The 14,538-nt window shown below is 45.7% G+C and overlaps 63 pseudogenes; all 63 read right to left on the bottom strand.

Moving 5' to 3' along the window:
- Positions 1-28: 28 nt before the first annotated feature.
- LOC140096614 (5S ribosomal RNA) lies at positions 29-147 on the bottom strand (annotated as a pseudogene).
- A 259-nt stretch (positions 148-406) lies between these two features.
- On the bottom strand, positions 407-525 carry LOC140083437 (5S ribosomal RNA; annotated as a pseudogene).
- Positions 526-595: 70 nt separating this feature from the next.
- On the bottom strand, positions 596-714 carry LOC140086413 (5S ribosomal RNA; annotated as a pseudogene).
- A 70-nt stretch (positions 715-784) lies between these two features.
- Positions 785-903, bottom strand: LOC140086565 (5S ribosomal RNA; annotated as a pseudogene).
- Positions 904-973: 70 nt separating this feature from the next.
- LOC140096601 (5S ribosomal RNA) lies at positions 974-1,092 on the bottom strand (annotated as a pseudogene).
- Positions 1,093-1,162: 70 nt separating this feature from the next.
- On the bottom strand, positions 1,163-1,281 carry LOC140096589 (5S ribosomal RNA; annotated as a pseudogene).
- Positions 1,282-1,351: 70 nt separating this feature from the next.
- Positions 1,352-1,470, bottom strand: LOC140090378 (5S ribosomal RNA; annotated as a pseudogene).
- Positions 1,471-1,540: 70 nt separating this feature from the next.
- LOC140096583 (5S ribosomal RNA) lies at positions 1,541-1,659 on the bottom strand (annotated as a pseudogene).
- A 70-nt stretch (positions 1,660-1,729) lies between these two features.
- LOC140087077 (5S ribosomal RNA) lies at positions 1,730-1,848 on the bottom strand (annotated as a pseudogene).
- Positions 1,849-1,918: 70 nt separating this feature from the next.
- LOC140079510 (5S ribosomal RNA) lies at positions 1,919-2,037 on the bottom strand (annotated as a pseudogene).
- A 70-nt stretch (positions 2,038-2,107) lies between these two features.
- LOC140096577 (5S ribosomal RNA) lies at positions 2,108-2,226 on the bottom strand (annotated as a pseudogene).
- Positions 2,227-2,295: 69 nt separating this feature from the next.
- LOC140096565 (5S ribosomal RNA) lies at positions 2,296-2,414 on the bottom strand (annotated as a pseudogene).
- A 251-nt stretch (positions 2,415-2,665) lies between these two features.
- Positions 2,666-2,784, bottom strand: LOC140079509 (5S ribosomal RNA; annotated as a pseudogene).
- Positions 2,785-2,854: 70 nt separating this feature from the next.
- On the bottom strand, positions 2,855-2,973 carry LOC140084583 (5S ribosomal RNA; annotated as a pseudogene).
- Positions 2,974-3,043: 70 nt separating this feature from the next.
- On the bottom strand, positions 3,044-3,162 carry LOC140098428 (5S ribosomal RNA; annotated as a pseudogene).
- Positions 3,163-3,413: 251 nt separating this feature from the next.
- LOC140079508 (5S ribosomal RNA) lies at positions 3,414-3,532 on the bottom strand (annotated as a pseudogene).
- Positions 3,533-3,791: 259 nt separating this feature from the next.
- Positions 3,792-3,910, bottom strand: LOC140083568 (5S ribosomal RNA; annotated as a pseudogene).
- Positions 3,911-3,980: 70 nt separating this feature from the next.
- On the bottom strand, positions 3,981-4,099 carry LOC140079507 (5S ribosomal RNA; annotated as a pseudogene).
- Positions 4,100-4,169: 70 nt separating this feature from the next.
- On the bottom strand, positions 4,170-4,288 carry LOC140098149 (5S ribosomal RNA; annotated as a pseudogene).
- A 70-nt stretch (positions 4,289-4,358) lies between these two features.
- LOC140079506 (5S ribosomal RNA) lies at positions 4,359-4,477 on the bottom strand (annotated as a pseudogene).
- A 70-nt stretch (positions 4,478-4,547) lies between these two features.
- Positions 4,548-4,666, bottom strand: LOC140096553 (5S ribosomal RNA; annotated as a pseudogene).
- A 251-nt stretch (positions 4,667-4,917) lies between these two features.
- On the bottom strand, positions 4,918-5,036 carry LOC140096540 (5S ribosomal RNA; annotated as a pseudogene).
- Positions 5,037-5,106: 70 nt separating this feature from the next.
- Positions 5,107-5,225, bottom strand: LOC140087833 (5S ribosomal RNA; annotated as a pseudogene).
- A 70-nt stretch (positions 5,226-5,295) lies between these two features.
- LOC140090317 (5S ribosomal RNA) lies at positions 5,296-5,414 on the bottom strand (annotated as a pseudogene).
- Positions 5,415-5,484: 70 nt separating this feature from the next.
- On the bottom strand, positions 5,485-5,603 carry LOC140079936 (5S ribosomal RNA; annotated as a pseudogene).
- Positions 5,604-5,673: 70 nt separating this feature from the next.
- LOC140083357 (5S ribosomal RNA) lies at positions 5,674-5,792 on the bottom strand (annotated as a pseudogene).
- A 251-nt stretch (positions 5,793-6,043) lies between these two features.
- On the bottom strand, positions 6,044-6,162 carry LOC140097461 (5S ribosomal RNA; annotated as a pseudogene).
- Positions 6,163-6,232: 70 nt separating this feature from the next.
- LOC140096528 (5S ribosomal RNA) lies at positions 6,233-6,351 on the bottom strand (annotated as a pseudogene).
- A 70-nt stretch (positions 6,352-6,421) lies between these two features.
- On the bottom strand, positions 6,422-6,540 carry LOC140088206 (5S ribosomal RNA; annotated as a pseudogene).
- A 70-nt stretch (positions 6,541-6,610) lies between these two features.
- On the bottom strand, positions 6,611-6,729 carry LOC140096515 (5S ribosomal RNA; annotated as a pseudogene).
- A 70-nt stretch (positions 6,730-6,799) lies between these two features.
- Positions 6,800-6,918, bottom strand: LOC140099097 (5S ribosomal RNA; annotated as a pseudogene).
- Positions 6,919-7,169: 251 nt separating this feature from the next.
- On the bottom strand, positions 7,170-7,288 carry LOC140079505 (5S ribosomal RNA; annotated as a pseudogene).
- Positions 7,289-7,358: 70 nt separating this feature from the next.
- On the bottom strand, positions 7,359-7,477 carry LOC140088205 (5S ribosomal RNA; annotated as a pseudogene).
- Positions 7,478-7,547: 70 nt separating this feature from the next.
- LOC140079503 (5S ribosomal RNA) lies at positions 7,548-7,666 on the bottom strand (annotated as a pseudogene).
- Positions 7,667-7,736: 70 nt separating this feature from the next.
- Positions 7,737-7,855, bottom strand: LOC140086564 (5S ribosomal RNA; annotated as a pseudogene).
- Positions 7,856-7,925: 70 nt separating this feature from the next.
- Positions 7,926-8,044, bottom strand: LOC140096503 (5S ribosomal RNA; annotated as a pseudogene).
- Positions 8,045-8,114: 70 nt separating this feature from the next.
- Positions 8,115-8,233, bottom strand: LOC140096491 (5S ribosomal RNA; annotated as a pseudogene).
- A 251-nt stretch (positions 8,234-8,484) lies between these two features.
- Positions 8,485-8,603, bottom strand: LOC140090377 (5S ribosomal RNA; annotated as a pseudogene).
- Positions 8,604-8,673: 70 nt separating this feature from the next.
- LOC140078315 (5S ribosomal RNA) lies at positions 8,674-8,792 on the bottom strand (annotated as a pseudogene).
- Positions 8,793-8,862: 70 nt separating this feature from the next.
- Positions 8,863-8,981, bottom strand: LOC140087076 (5S ribosomal RNA; annotated as a pseudogene).
- Positions 8,982-9,240: 259 nt separating this feature from the next.
- LOC140096479 (5S ribosomal RNA) lies at positions 9,241-9,359 on the bottom strand (annotated as a pseudogene).
- Positions 9,360-9,428: 69 nt separating this feature from the next.
- On the bottom strand, positions 9,429-9,547 carry LOC140096467 (5S ribosomal RNA; annotated as a pseudogene).
- A 70-nt stretch (positions 9,548-9,617) lies between these two features.
- LOC140096455 (5S ribosomal RNA) lies at positions 9,618-9,736 on the bottom strand (annotated as a pseudogene).
- Positions 9,737-10,045: 309 nt separating this feature from the next.
- LOC140079502 (5S ribosomal RNA) lies at positions 10,046-10,164 on the bottom strand (annotated as a pseudogene).
- Positions 10,165-10,234: 70 nt separating this feature from the next.
- LOC140096443 (5S ribosomal RNA) lies at positions 10,235-10,353 on the bottom strand (annotated as a pseudogene).
- Positions 10,354-10,604: 251 nt separating this feature from the next.
- On the bottom strand, positions 10,605-10,723 carry LOC140093625 (5S ribosomal RNA; annotated as a pseudogene).
- Positions 10,724-10,793: 70 nt separating this feature from the next.
- Positions 10,794-10,912, bottom strand: LOC140088204 (5S ribosomal RNA; annotated as a pseudogene).
- Positions 10,913-11,163: 251 nt separating this feature from the next.
- On the bottom strand, positions 11,164-11,282 carry LOC140093623 (5S ribosomal RNA; annotated as a pseudogene).
- A 70-nt stretch (positions 11,283-11,352) lies between these two features.
- On the bottom strand, positions 11,353-11,471 carry LOC140087832 (5S ribosomal RNA; annotated as a pseudogene).
- A 70-nt stretch (positions 11,472-11,541) lies between these two features.
- LOC140090316 (5S ribosomal RNA) lies at positions 11,542-11,660 on the bottom strand (annotated as a pseudogene).
- A 70-nt stretch (positions 11,661-11,730) lies between these two features.
- LOC140079924 (5S ribosomal RNA) lies at positions 11,731-11,849 on the bottom strand (annotated as a pseudogene).
- Positions 11,850-11,919: 70 nt separating this feature from the next.
- Positions 11,920-12,038, bottom strand: LOC140083356 (5S ribosomal RNA; annotated as a pseudogene).
- A 251-nt stretch (positions 12,039-12,289) lies between these two features.
- LOC140097459 (5S ribosomal RNA) lies at positions 12,290-12,408 on the bottom strand (annotated as a pseudogene).
- A 70-nt stretch (positions 12,409-12,478) lies between these two features.
- LOC140096429 (5S ribosomal RNA) lies at positions 12,479-12,597 on the bottom strand (annotated as a pseudogene).
- Positions 12,598-12,667: 70 nt separating this feature from the next.
- On the bottom strand, positions 12,668-12,786 carry LOC140088203 (5S ribosomal RNA; annotated as a pseudogene).
- A 70-nt stretch (positions 12,787-12,856) lies between these two features.
- Positions 12,857-12,975, bottom strand: LOC140096417 (5S ribosomal RNA; annotated as a pseudogene).
- A 70-nt stretch (positions 12,976-13,045) lies between these two features.
- On the bottom strand, positions 13,046-13,164 carry LOC140099085 (5S ribosomal RNA; annotated as a pseudogene).
- Positions 13,165-13,415: 251 nt separating this feature from the next.
- On the bottom strand, positions 13,416-13,534 carry LOC140096616 (5S ribosomal RNA; annotated as a pseudogene).
- A 70-nt stretch (positions 13,535-13,604) lies between these two features.
- Positions 13,605-13,723, bottom strand: LOC140093804 (5S ribosomal RNA; annotated as a pseudogene).
- A 70-nt stretch (positions 13,724-13,793) lies between these two features.
- On the bottom strand, positions 13,794-13,912 carry LOC140085146 (5S ribosomal RNA; annotated as a pseudogene).
- A 70-nt stretch (positions 13,913-13,982) lies between these two features.
- Positions 13,983-14,101, bottom strand: LOC140086562 (5S ribosomal RNA; annotated as a pseudogene).
- Positions 14,102-14,171: 70 nt separating this feature from the next.
- LOC140096405 (5S ribosomal RNA) lies at positions 14,172-14,290 on the bottom strand (annotated as a pseudogene).
- Positions 14,291-14,360: 70 nt separating this feature from the next.
- LOC140096392 (5S ribosomal RNA) lies at positions 14,361-14,479 on the bottom strand (annotated as a pseudogene).
- Positions 14,480-14,538: the final 59 nt, after the last annotated feature.

Below are 14,538 nucleotides of genomic sequence, written 5' to 3'. Positions count from 1 at the left end.
AAACTAACACAATTTTCAGGTTCAAAAAGGTCAACGGAACTTGGGATTCCCAGCCAGTCTCCCATGCTGGTACTTGCCAAGCCTTAAGCTGCATTGCTGCTGCGATCTGACGAGAGCAGGCACATTCAGCTTAGAATGGCCGTTGACAGCAGCTGTTCAATTTGAACCTTCTTTTACTATCTCATAGAGAAACTAACACAATTTTTAGGTTCAAAAAGGTCAACAGAACTTGGGATTCCAAGCCAGTCTCCCATGCTGGTACTTGCAAAGCCTTAAGCTGCATTGCTGCTGCGATCTGATGAGAGCAGGCTCATTCAGCTTAGAATGGCCGTTGACAGCAGCTGTTCAATTTGAACCTTCTTTTACTATCTCATAGAGAAACTAACACAATTTTCAGGTTCAAAAAGGTCAACGGAACTTGGGATTCCCAGCCAGTCTCCCATGCTGGTACTTGCCAAGCCTTAAGCTGCATTGCTGCTGCGATCTGACGAGAGCAGGCTCATTCAGCTTAGAATGGCCGTTGACAGCAGCTGTTCAATTTGAACCTTCTTTTACTATCTCATAGAGAAACTAACACAATTTTCAGGTTCAAAAAGGTCAACGGAACTTGGGATTCCCAGCCAGTCTCCCATGCTGGTACTTGCCAAGCCTTAAGCTGCATTGGTGCTGCGATCTGACGAGAGCAGGCACATTCAGCTTAGAATGGCCGTTGACAGCAGCTGTTCAGTTTGAACCTTCTTTTACTATCTCATAGAGAAACTAACACAATTTTCAGGTTCAAAAAGGTCAACGGAACTTGGGATTCCCAGCCAGTCTCCCATACTGGTACTTGCCTAGCCTTAAGCTGCATTGCTGCTGCGATCTGACGAGAGCAGGCACATTGAGCTTAGAATGGCCGTTGACAGCAGCTGTTCAGTTTGAACCTTCTTTTACTATCTCATAGAGAAACTAACACAATTTTCAGGTTCAAAAAGGTCAACGGAACTTGGGATTCCCAGCCAGTCTCCCATGCTGGTACTTGCCAAGCCTTAAGCTGCATTGCTGCTGCGATCTGACGAGAGCAGGCACATTCAGCTTAGAATGGCCGTTGACAGCAGCTGTTCAATTTGAACCTTCTTTTATCATCTTTGACAGAGAAACTAACAATTTTCAGGTTCAAAAAGGTCAACGGAACTTGGGATTCCCAGCCAGTCTCCCATGCTGGTACTTGCCAAGCCTTAAGCTGCATTGCTGCTGCGATCTGACGAGAGCAGGCACATTCAGCTTAGAATGGCCGTTGACAGCAGCTGTTCAATTTGAACCTTCTTTTACTATCTCATAGAGAAACTAACACAATTTTCAGGTTCAAAAAGGTCAACAGAACTTGGAATTCCCAGCCAGTCTCCCATGCTGGTACTTGCCAAGCCTTAAGCTTCATTGCTGCTGCGATCTGACGAGAGCAGGCACATTCAGCTTAGAATGGCCGTTGACAGCAGATGTTCAGTTTGAACCTTCTTTTACTATCTCATAGAGAAACTAACACAATTTTCAGGCTCAAAAAGGTTAACGGAACTTGGTATTCCCAGCCAGTCTCCCATGCTGGTACTTGCCAAGCCTTAAGCTGCATTGCTGCTGCGATTTGACGAGAGCAGGCACATTCAGCTTAGAATGGCCGTTGACAGCAGCTGTTCAATTTGAACTTTCTTTTACCATCTTTGACAGAGAAACTAACAATTTTCAGGTTCAAAAAGGTCAACAGAACTTGGGATTCCCAGCCAGTCTCCCATGCTTGTACTTGCCAAGCCTTAAGCTGCATTGTTGCTGCGATCTGACGAGAGCAGGCACATTCAGCTTAGAATGGCCGTTGACAGCAGCTGTTCAATTTGAACCTTCTTTTACTATCTCATAGAGAAACTAACACAATTTTCAGGTTCAAAAAGGTCAACAGAACTTGGGATTCCCAGCCAGTCTCCCATGCTGGTACTTGCCAAGCCTTAAGCTGCATTGCTGCTGCGATCTGACGAGAGCAGGCACATTCAGCTTAGAATGGCCGTTGACAGCAGCTGTTCAATTTGAACCTTCTTTTACCATCTTTGACAGAGAAACTAACAATTTTCAGGTTCAAAAAGGTCAACGGAACTTGGGATTCCCAGCCAGTCTCCCATGCTGGTACTTGCCAAGCCTTAAGCTGCATTGCTGCTGCGATCTGACGAGAGCAGGCACATTCAGCTTAGAATGGCCGTTGACAGCAGCTGTTCAATTTGAACCTTCTTTTACTATCTCATAGAGAAACTAACACAATTTTCAGGTTCAAAAGGTCAACGGAACTTGGGATTCCCAGCCAGTCTCCCATGCTGGTACTTGCCAAGCCTTAAGCTGCATTGCTGCTGCGATCTGACGAGAGCAGGCACATTCAGCTTAGAATGGCCGTTGACAGCAGCTGTTCAATTTGAACCTTCTTTTACTATCTCATAGAGAAACTAACACAATTTTCAGGTTCAAAAAGGTCAACGGAACTTGGGATTCCCAGCCAGTCTCCCATGCTGGTACTTGCCAAGCCTTAAGCTGCTGCGATCTGAAGAGAGCAGGCACATTCAGCTTAGAATGGCCGTTGACAGCAGCTGTTCAATTTGAACCTTCTTTTACTATCTCATAGAGAAACTAACACAATTTTCAGGTTCAAAAAGGTCAACAGAACTTGGGATTCCCAGCCAGTCTCCCATGCTGGTACTTGCCAAGCCTTAAGCTGCATTGCTGCTGCGATCTGACGAGAGCAGGCACATTCAGCTTAGAATGGCCGTTGACAGCAGCTGTTCAATTTGAACCTTCTTTTACTATCTCATAGAGAAACTAACACAATTTTCAGGTTCAAAAAGGTCAACGGAACTTGGGATTCCCAGCCAGTCTCCCATGCTGGTACTTGCCAAGCCTTAAGCTGCATTGCTGCTGCGATCATACGAGAGCAGGCACATTCAGCTTAGAATGGCCGTTGACAGCAGCTGTTCAGTTTGAACCTTCTTTTACTATCTCATAGAGAAACTAACACAATTTTCAGGTTCAAAAAGGTCAACGGAACTTGGGATTCCCAGCCAGTCTCCCATGCTGGTACTCGCCAAGCCTTAGGCTGCATTGCTGCTGCGATCTGACGAGAGCAGGCACATTCAGCTTTGAATGGCCGTTGACAGCAGCTGTTCAATTTGAACCTTCTTTTACTATCTCATAGAGAAACTAACACAATTTTCAGGTTCAAAAAGGTCAACGGAACTTGGGATTCCCAGCCAGTCTCCCATGCTGGTACTTGCCAAGCCTTAAGCTGCTGCGATCTGACAAGAGCAGGCACATTCAGCTTAGAATGGCCGTTGACAGCAGCTGTTCAATTTGAACCTTCTTTTACTATCTCATAGAGAAACTAACACAATTTTCAGGTTCAAAAAGGTCAACAGAACTTGGGATTCCCAGCCAGTCTCCCATGCTGGTACTTGCCAAGCCTTAAGCTGCATTGCTGCTGCGATCTGACGAGAGCAGGCACATTCAGCTTAGAATGGCCGTTGACAGCAGCTGTTCAGTTTGAACCTTCTTTTACTATCTCATAGAGAAACTAACACAATTTTCAGGTTCAAAAAGGTCAACGGAACTTGGGATTCACAGCCAGTCTCCCATGCTGGTACTTGCCAAGCCTTAAGCCGCATCGCTGCTGTGATCCGACAAGAGCACGCACATTCAGCTTAGAATGGCCGTTGACAGCAGCTGTTCAATGTGAACCTTCTTTTACTATCTCATAGAGAAACTAACACAATTTTCAGGTTCAAAAAGGTCAACAGAACTTGGGATTCCCAGCCAGTCTCCCATGCTGGTACTTGCCAAGCCCTAAGCTGCATTGCTGCTGCGATCTGACGAGAGCAGGCACATTCAGCTCAGAATGGCCGTTGACAGCAGCTGTTCAATTTGAACCTTCTTTTACCATATTTGACAAAGAAACTAACAATTTTCAGGTTCAAAAAGGTCAACAGAACTTGGGATTCCCAGCCAGTCTCCCATGCTGGTACTTGCCAAGCCTTAAGCTGCATTGCTGCTGCGATCTGACGAGAGCAGGCACATTCAGCTTAGAATGGCCGTTGACAGCAGCTGTTCAATTTGAACCTTCTTTTACCATCTTTGACAGAGAAACTAACAATTTTCAGGTTCAAAAAGGTCAACAGAACTTGGGATTTCCAGCCAGTCTCCCATGCTGGTACTTGCCAAGCCTTAAGCTTCATTGTTGCTGCGATCTGACGAGAGCAGGCACATTCAGCTTAGAATGGCCGTTGACAGCAGCTGTTCAATTTGAACCTTCTTTTACTATCTCATAGACAAACTAACACAATTTTCAGGTTCAAAAAGGTCAACAGAACTTGGGATTCCCAGCCAGTCTCCCATGCTGGTACTTGCCAAGCCTTAAGCTGCATTGCTGCTGCGATCTGACGAGAGCAGGCACATTCAGCTTAGAATGGCCGTTGACAGCAGCTGTTCAATTTGAACCTTCTTTTACTATCTCATAGAGAAACTAACACAATTATCAGGTTCAAAAAGGTCAACGGAACTTGGGATTCCCAGCCAGTCTCCCATGCTGGTACTTGCCAAGCCTTAAGCTGCATTGCTGCTGCGATCTGACGAGAGCAGGCACATTCAGCTTAGAATGGCCGTTGACAGCAGCTGTTCAATTTGAACCTTCTTTTACTATCTCATAGAGAAACTAACACAATTTTCAGGTTCAAAAAGGTCAACGGAACTTGGGATTCCCAGCCAGTCTCCCATGCTGGTACTTGCCAAGCCTTAAGCTGCTGCGATCTGACGAGAGCAGGCACATTCAGCTTAAAATGGCCGTTGACAGCAGCTGTTCAATTTGAACCTTCTTTTACTATCTCATAGAGAAACTAACACAATTTTCAGGTTCAAAAAGGTCAACGGAACTTGGGATTCCCAGCCAGTCTCCCATGCTGGTACTTGCCAAGCCTTAAGCTGCATTGCTGCTGCGATCTGACGAGAGCAGGCACATTCAGCTTAGAATGGCCGTTGACAGCAGCTGCCTAATTTCTACTTTCTTTTACTATCTCATAGAGAAACTAACACAATTTTCAGGTTCAAAAAGGTCAACGGAACTTGGGATTCCCAGCCAGTCTCCCATGCTGGTACTTGCCAAGCCTTAAGCTGCATTGCTGCTGCGATCTGACGAGAGCAGGAACATTCATCTTAGAATGGCCGTTGACAGCAGCTGTTCAATTTGAACCTTCTTTTACTATCTCATAGAGAAACTAACACAATTTTCAGGTTCAAAAAGGTCAACGGAGCTTGGGATTCCCAGCCAGTCTCCCATGCTGGTACTTGCCAAGCCTTAAGCTGCATTGATGCTGCGATCTGACGAGAGCAGGCACATTCAGCTTAGAATGGCCGTTGACAGCAGCTGTTCAATTTGAACCTTCTTTTACTATCTCATAGAGAAACTAACACAATTTTCAGGTTCAAAAAGGTCAACAGAACTTGGGATTCCCAGCCAGTCTCCCATGCTGGTACTTGCCAAGCCTTAAGCTGCATTGCTGCTGCGATCTGATGAGAGCAGGCACATTCAGCTTAGAATGGCCGTTGACAGCAGCTGTTCAATTTGAACCTTCTTTTACTATCTCATAGAGAAACTAACACAATTTTCAGGTTCAAAAAGGTCAACGGAACTTGGGATTCCCAGCCAGTCTCCCATGCTGGTACTTGCCAAGCCTTAAGCTGCATTGCTGCTGCGATCTGATGAGAGCAGGCACATTCAGCTTAGAATGGCCGTGGACAGCAGCTGTTCAATTTGAACCTTCTTTTACTATCTCATAGAGAAACTAACACAATTTTCAGGTTCAAAAAGGTCAACGGAACTTGGGATTCCCAGCCAGTCTCCCATGCTGGTACTTGCCAAGCCTTAAGCTGCGGCGATCTGACAAGAGCAGGCACATTCAGCTTAGAATGGCCGTTGACAGCAGCTGTTCAATTTGAACCTTCTTTTACTATCTCATAGAGAAACTAACACAATTTTCAGGTTCAAAAAGGTCAACAGAAGTTGGGATTCCCAGCCAGTCTCCCATGCTGGTACTTGCCAAGCCTTAAGCTGCATTGCTGCTGCGATCTGATGAGAGCAGGCTCATTCAGCTTAGAATGGCCGTTGACAGCAGCTGTTCAATTTGAACCTTCTTTTACTATCTCATAGAGAAAGTAACACAATTTTCAGGTTCAAAAAGGTCAACGGAACTTGGGATTCCCAGCCAGTCTCCCATGCTGGTACTTGCCAAGCCTTAAGCTGCATTGCTGCTGCGATCTGACGAGAGCAGGCACATTCAGCTTAGAATGGCCGTTGACAGCAGCTGTTCAGTTTGAACCTTCTTTTACTATCTCATAGAGAAACTAACACAATTTTCAGGTTCAAAAAGGTCAACGGAACTTGGGATTCGCAGCCAGTCTCCCATGCTGGTACTTGCCAAGCCTTAAGCTGCATTGCTGCTGCGATCTGACGAGAGCAGGCACATTCAGCTTAGAATGGCCGTTGACAGCAGCTGTTCAATTTGAACCTTCTTTTACCATCTTTGACAGAGAAACTAACAATTTTCAGGTTCAAAAAGGTCAACGGAACTTGGGATTCCCAGCCAGTCTCCCATGCTGGTACTTGCCAAGCCTTAAGCTGCATTGCTGCTGCGATCTGACGAGAGCAGGCACATTCAGCTTAGAATGGCCGTTGACAGCAGCTTTTCAATTTGAACCTTCTTTTACTATCTCATAGAGAAACTAACACAATTTTCAGGTTCAAAAAGGTCAACGGAACTTGGGATTCCCAGCCAGTCTCCCATGCTGGTACTTGCCAAGCCTTAAGCTGCATTGCTGCTGCGATCTGATGAGAGCAGGCACATTCAGCTTAGAATGGCCGTTGACAGCAGCTGTTCAATTTGAACCTTCTTTTACTATCTCATAGAGAAACTAACACAATTTTCAGGTTCAAAAAGGTCAACGGAACTTGGGATTCCCAGCCAGTCTCCCATGCTGGTACTTGCCAAGCCTTAAGCTGCGGCGATCTGACAAGAGCAGGCACATTCAGCTTAGAATGGCCGTTGACAGCAGCTGTTCAATTTGAACCTTCTTTTACTATCTCATAGAGAAACTAACACAATTTTCAGGTTCAAAAAGGTCAACAGAACTTGGGATTCCCAGCCAGTCTCCCATGCTGGTACTTGCCAAGCCTTAAGCTGCATTGCTGCTGCGATCTGACGAGAGCAGGCACATTCAGCTTAGAATGGCCGTTGACAGCAGCTGTTCAGTTTGAACCTTCTTTTACTATCTCATAGAGAAACTAACACAATTTTCAGGTTCAAAAAGGTCAACGGAACTTGGGATTCGCAGCCAGTCTCCCATGCTGGTACTTGCCAAGCCTTAAGCTGCATTGCTGCTGCGATCTGACGAGAGCAGGCACATTCAGCTTAGAATGGCCGTTGACAGCAGCTGTTCAATTTGAACCTTCTTTTACCATCTTTGACAGAGAAACTAACAATTTTCAGGTTCAAAAAGGTCAACAGAACTTGGGATTCCCAGCCAGTCTCCCATGCTGGTACTTGCCAAGCCTTAAGCTGCATTGCTGCTGCGATCTGACGAGAGCAGGCACATTCAGCTTAGAATGGCCGTTGACAGCAGCTGTTCAATTTGAACCGTCTTTTACTATCTCATAGAGAAACTAACACAATTTTCAGGTTCAAAAAGGTCAACGGAACTTGGGATTCCCAGCCAGTCTCCCATACTGGTACTTGCCTAGCCTTAAGCTGCATTGCTGCTGCGATCTGACGAGAGCAGGCACATTGAGCTTAGAATGGCCGTTGACAGCAGCTGTTCAGTTTGAACCTTCTTTTACTATCTCATAGAGAAACTAACACAATTTTCAGGTTCAAAAAGGTCAACGGAACTTGGGATTCCCAGCCAGTCTCCCATGCTGGTACTTGCCAAGCCTTAAGCTGCATTGCTGCTGCGATCTGACGAGAGCAGGCACATTCAGCTTAGAATGGCCGTTGACAGCAGCTGTTCAATTTGAACCTTCTTTTATCATCTTTGACAGAGAAACTAACAATTTTCAGGTTCAAAAAGGTCAACGGAACTTGGGATTCCCAGCCAGTCTCCCATGCTGGTACTTGCCAAGCCTTAAGCTGCATTGCTGCTGCGATCTGACGAGAGCAGGCACATTCAGCTTAGAATGGCCGTTGACAGCAGCTGTTCAATTTGAACCTTCTTTTACTATCTCATAGAGAAACTAACACATTTTTCAGGTTCAAAAAGGTCAACGGAACTTGGGATTCCCAGCCAGTCTCCCATGCTGGTACTTGCCAAGCCTTAAGCTGCTGCGATCTGACGAGAGCAGGCACATTCAGCTTAGAATGGCCGTTGACAGCAGCTGTTCAATTTGAACCTTCTTTTACTATCTCATAGAGAAACTAACACAATTTTCAGGTTCAAAAAGGTCAACAGAACTTGGAATTCCCAGCCAGTCTCCCATGCTGGTACTTGCCAAGCCTTAAGCTTCATTGCTGCTGCGATCTGACGAGAGCAGGCACATTCAGCTTAGAATGGCCGTTGACAGCAGATGTTCAGTTTGAACCTTCTTTTACTATCTCATAGAGAAACTAACACAATTTTCAGGCTCAAAAAGGTCAACGGAACTTGGTATTCCCAGCCAGTCTCCCATGCTGGTACTTGCCAAGCCTTAAGCTGCATTGCTGCTGCGATCTGACGAGAGCAGGCACATTCAGCTTAGAATGGCCGTTGACAGCAGCTGTTCAATTTGAACTTTCTTTTACCATCTTTGACAGAGAAACTAACAATTTTCAGGTTCAAAAAGGTCAACAGAACTTGGGATTCCCAGCCAGTCTCCCATGCTTGTACTTGCCAAGCCTTAAGCTGCATTGTTGCTGCGATCTGACGAGAGCAGGCACATTCAGCTTAGAATGGCCGTTGACAGCAGCTGTTCAATTTGAACCTTCTTTTACTATCTCATAGAGAAACTAACACAATTTTCAGGTTCAAAAAGGTCAACAGAACTTGGGATTCCAAGCCAGTCTCCCATGCTGGTGCTTGCCAAGCCTTAAGCTGCATTGCTGCTGCGATCTGACGAGAGCAGGCACATTCAGCTTAGAATGGCCGTTGACAGCAGCTGTTCAATTTGAACCTTCTTTTACCATCTTTGACAGAGAAACTAACAATTTTCAGGTTCAAAAAGGTCAACGGAACTTGGGATTCCCAGCCAGTCTCCCATGCTGGTACTTGCCAAGCCTTAAGCTGCATTGCTGCTGCGATCTGACGAGAGCAGGCACATTCAGCTTAGAATGGCCGTTGACAGCAGCTGTTCAATTTGAACCTTCTTTTACTATCTCATAGAGAAACTAACACAATTTTCAGGTTCAAAAGGTCAACGGAACTTGGGATTCCCAGCCAGTCTCCCATGCTGGTACTTGCCAAGCCTTAAGCTGCATTGCTGCTGCGATCTGACGAGAGCAGGCACATTCAGCTTAGAATGGCCGTTGACAGCAGCTGTTCAATTTGAACCTTCTTTTATCATCTTTGACAGAGAAACTAACAATTTTCAGGTTCAAAAAGGTCAACGGAACTTGGGATTCCCAGCCAGTCTCCCATGCTGGTACTTGCCAAGCCTTAAGCTGCATTGCTGCTGCGATCTGACGAGAGCAGGCACATTCAGCTTAGAATGGCCGTTGACAGCAGCTGTTCAATTTGAACCTTCTTTTACTATCTCATAGAGAAACTAACACAATTTTCAGGTTCAAAAAGGTCAACGGAACTTGGGATTCCCAGCCAGTCTCCCATGCTGGTACTTGCCAAGCCTTAAGCTACATTGCTGCTGGATTCCCAGCCAGTCTCCCATGCTGGTACTTGCCAAGCCTTAAGCTGCTGCGATCTGACGAGAGCAGGCACATTCAGCTTAGAATGGCCGTTGACAGCAGCTGTTCAATTTGAACCTTCTTTTACTATCTCATAGAGAAACTAACACAATTTTCAGGTTCAAAAAGGTCAACAGAACTTGGGATTCCCAGCCAGTCTCCCATGCTGGTACTTGCCAAGCCTTAAGCTGCATTGCTGCTGCGATCTGACGAGAGCAGGCACATTCAGCTTAGAATGGCCGTTGACAGCAGCTGTTCAATTTGAACCTTCTTTTACTATCTCATAGAGAAACTAACACAATTTTCAGGTTCAAAAAGGTCAACGGAACTTGGGATTCCCAGCCAGTCTCCCATGCTGGTACTTGCCAAGCCTTAAGCTGCATTGCTGCTGCGATCTGACGAGAGCAGGCACATTCAGCTTAGAATGGCCGTTGACAGCAGCTGTTCAATTTGAACCTTCTTTTACTATCTCATAGAGAAACTAACACAATTTTCAGGTTCAAAAAGGTCAAGGGAACTTGGGATTCCCAGCCAGTCTCCCATGCTGGTACTTGCCAAGCCTTAAGCTGCTGCGATCTGACGAGAGCAGGCACATTCAGCTTAAAATGGCCGTTGACAGCAGCTGTTCAATTTGAACCTTCTTTTACTATCTCATAGAGAAACTAACACAATTTTCAGGTTCAAAAAGGTCAACGGAACTTGGGATTCCCAGCCAGTCTCCCATGCTGGTACTTGCCAAGCCTTAAGCTGCATTGCTGCTGCAATCTGACGAGAGCAGGCACATTCAGCTTAGAATTGCCGTTGACAGCAGCTGTTCAATTTGAACCTTCTTTTACTATCTCATAGAGAAACTAACACAATTTTCAGGTTCAAAAAGGTCAACGGAACTTGGGATTCGCAGCCAGTCTCCCATGCTGGTACTTGCCAAGCCTTAAGCTGCATTGCTGCTGCGATCTGACGAGAGCAGGCACATTCAGCTTAGAATGGCCGTTGACAGCAGCTGTTCAATTTGAACCTTCTTTTACTATCTCATAGAGAAACTAACACAATTTTCAGGTTCAAAAAGGTCAAGGGAACTTGGGATTCCCAGCCAGTCTCCCATGCTGGTACTTGCCAAGCCTTAAGCTGCTGCGATCTGACGAGAGCAGGCACATTCAGCTTAAAATGGCCGTTGACAGCAGCTGTTCAATTTGAACCTTCTTTTACTATCTCATAGAGAAACTAACACAATTTTCAGGTTCAAAAAGGTCAACGGAACTTGGGATTCCCAGCCAGTCTCCCATGCTGGTACTTGCCAAGCCTTAAGCTGCATTGCTGCTGCAATCTGACGAGAGCAGGCACATTCAGCTTAGAATTGCCGTTGACAGCAGCTGTTCAATTTGAACCTTCTTTTACTATCTCATAGAGAAACTAACACAATTTTCAGGTTCAAAAAGGTCAACGGAACTTGGGATTCCCAGCCAGTCTCCCATGCTGGTACTTGCCAAGCCTTAAGCTGCATTGCTGCTGCGATCTGACGAGAGCAGGAACATTCATCTTAGAATGGCCGTTGACAGCAGCTGTTCAATTTGAACCTTCTTTTACTATCTCATAGAGAAACTAACACAATTTTCAGGTTCAAAAAGGTCAACGGAGCTTGGGATTCCCAGCCAGTCTCCCATGCTGGTACTTGCCAAGCCTTAAGCTGCATTGATGCTGCGATCTGACGAGAGCAGGCACATTCAGCTTAGAATGGCCGTTGACAGCAGCTGTTCAATTTGAACCTTCTTTTACTATCTCATAGAGAAACTAACACAATTTTCAGGTTCAAAAAGGTCAACAGAACTTGGGATTCCCAGCCAGTCTCCCATGCTGGTACTTGCCAAGCCTTAAGCTGCATTGCTGCTGCGATCTGATGAGAGCAGGCACATTCAGCTTAGAATGGCCGTTGACAGCAGCTGTTCAATTTGAACCTTCTTTTACTATCTCATAGAGAAACTAACACAATTTTCAGGTTCAAAAAGGTCAACGGAACTTGGGATTCCCAGCCAGTCTCCCATGCTGGTACTTGCCAAGCCTTAAGCTGCATTGCTGCTGCGATCTGATGAGAGCAGGCACATTCAGCTTAGAATGGCCGTGGACAGCAGCTGTTCAATTTGAACCTTCTTTTACTATCTCATAGAGAAACTAACACAATTTTCAGGTTCAAAAAGGTCAACGGAACTTGGGATTCCCAGCCAGTCTCCCATGCTGGTACTTGCCAAGCCTTAAGCTGCGGCGATCTGACAAGAGCAGGCACATTCAGCTTAGAATGGCCGTTGACAGCAGCTGTTCAATTTGAACCTTCTTTTACTATCTCATAGAGAAACTAACACAATTTTCAGGTTCAAAAAGGTCAACAGAAGTTGGGATTCCCAGCCAGTCTCCCATGCTGGTACTTGCCAAGCCTTAAGCTGCATTGCTGCTGCGATCTGATGAGAGCAGGCTCATTCAGCTTAGAATGGCCGTTGACAGCAGCTGTTCAATTTGAACCTTCTTTTACTATCTCATAGAGAAAGTAACACAATTTTCAGGTTCAAAAAGGTCAACGGAACTTGGGATTCCCAGCCAGTCTCCCATGCTGGTACTTGCCAAGCCTTAAGCTGCATTGCTGCTGCGATCTGACGAGAGCAGGCACATTCAGCTTAGAATGGCCGTTGACAGCAGCTGTTCAGTTTGAACCTTCTTTTACTATCTCATAGAGAAACTAACACAATTTTCAGGTTCAAAAAGGTCAACGGAACTTGGGATTCGCAGCCAGTCTCCCATGCTGGTACTTGCCAAGCCTTAAGCTGCATTGCTGCTGCGATCTGACGAGAGCAGGCACATTCAGCTTAGAATGGCCGTTGACAGCAGCTGTTCAATTTGAACCTTCTTTTACCATCTTTGACAGAGAAACTAACAATTTTCAGGTTCAAAAAGGTCAACGGAACTTGGGATTCCCAGCCAGTCTCCCATGCTGGTACTTGCCAAGCCTTAAGCTGCATTGCTGCTGCGATCTGACGAGAGCAGGCACATTCAGCTTAGAATGGCCGTTGACAGCAGCTTTTCAATTTGAACCTTCTTTTACTATCTCATAGAGAAACTAACACAATTTTCAGGTTCAAAAAGGTCAACGGAACTTGGGATTCCCAGCCAGTCTCCCATGCTGGTACTTGCCAAGCCTTAAGCTGCATTGCTGCTGCGATCTGATGAGAGCAGGCACATTCAGCTTAGAATGGCCGTTGACAGCAGCTGTTCAATTTGAACCTTCTTTTACTATCTCATAGAGAAACTAACACAATTTTCAGGTTCAAAAAGGTCAACGGAACTTGGGATTCCCAGCCAGTCTCCCATGCTGGTACTTGCCAAGCCTTAAGCTGCGGCGATCTGACAAGAGCAGGCACATTCAGCTTAGAATGGCCGTTGACAGCAGCTGTTCAATTTGAACCTTCTTTTACTATCTCATAGAGAAACTAACACAATTTTCAGGTTCAAAAAGGTCAACAGAACTTGGGATTCCCAGCCAGTCTCCCATGCTGGTACTTGCAAAGCCTTAAGCTGCATTGCTGCTGCGATCTGACGAGAGCAGGCACATTCAGCTTAGAATGGCCATTGACAGCAGCTGTTCAGTTTGAACCTTCTTTTACTATCTCATAGAGAAACTAACACAATTTTCAGGTTCAAAAAGGTCAACGGAACTTGGGATTCGCAGCCAGTCTCCCATGCTGGTACTTGCCAAGCCTTAAGCTGCATTGCTGCTGCGGTCTGACGAGAGCAGGCATATTCAGCTTAGAATGGCCGTTGACAGCAGCTGTTCAATTTGAACCTTCTTTTACCATCTTTGACAGAGAAACTAACAATTTTCAGGTTCAAAAAGGTCAACAGAACTTGGGATTCCCAGCCAGTCTCCCATGCTAGTACTTGCCAAGCCTTAAGCTGCATTGCTGCTGCGATCTGACGAGAGCAGGCACATTCAGCTTAGAATGGCCGTTGATAGCAGCTGTTCAATTTGAACCGTCTTTTACTATCTCATAGAGAAACTAACACAATTTTCAGGTTCAAAAAGGTCAACGGAACTTGGGATTCCCAGCCAGTCTCCCATACTGGTACTTGCCTAGCCTTAAGCTGCATTGCTGCTGCGATCTGACGAGAGCAGGCACATTGAGCTTAGAATGGCCGTTGACAGCAGCTGTTCAGTTTGAACCTTCTTTTACTATCTCATAGAGAAACTAACACAATTTTCAGGTTCAAAAAGGTCAACGGAACTTGGGATTCCCAGCCAGTCTCCCATGCTGGTACTTGCCAAGCCTTAAGCTGCATTGCTGCTGCGATCTGACGAGAGCAGGCACATTCAGCTTAGAATGGCCGTTGACAGCAGCTGTTCAATTTGAACCTTCTTTTATCATCTTTGACAGAGAAACTAACAATTTTCAGGTTCAAAAAGGTCAACGGAACTTGGGATTCCCAGCCAGTCTCCCATGCTGGTACTTGCCAAGCCTTAAGCTGCATTGCTGCTGCGATCTGACGAGAGCAGGCACATTCAGCTTAGAATGGCCGTTGACAGCAGCTGTTCAATTTGAACCTTCTTTTACTATCTCATAGAGAAACTAACACATTTTTC

The sequence above is a fragment of the Engystomops pustulosus genome, chromosome 9, assembly GCF_040894005.1.
Source record: "Engystomops pustulosus chromosome 9, aEngPut4.maternal, whole genome shotgun sequence".
NCBI lineage: Eukaryota > Metazoa > Chordata > Amphibia > Anura > Leptodactylidae > Engystomops > Engystomops pustulosus.
Note: the sequence above shows the minus strand (reverse complement) of the source record. Positions and strands in the feature narration are given on the sequence as shown.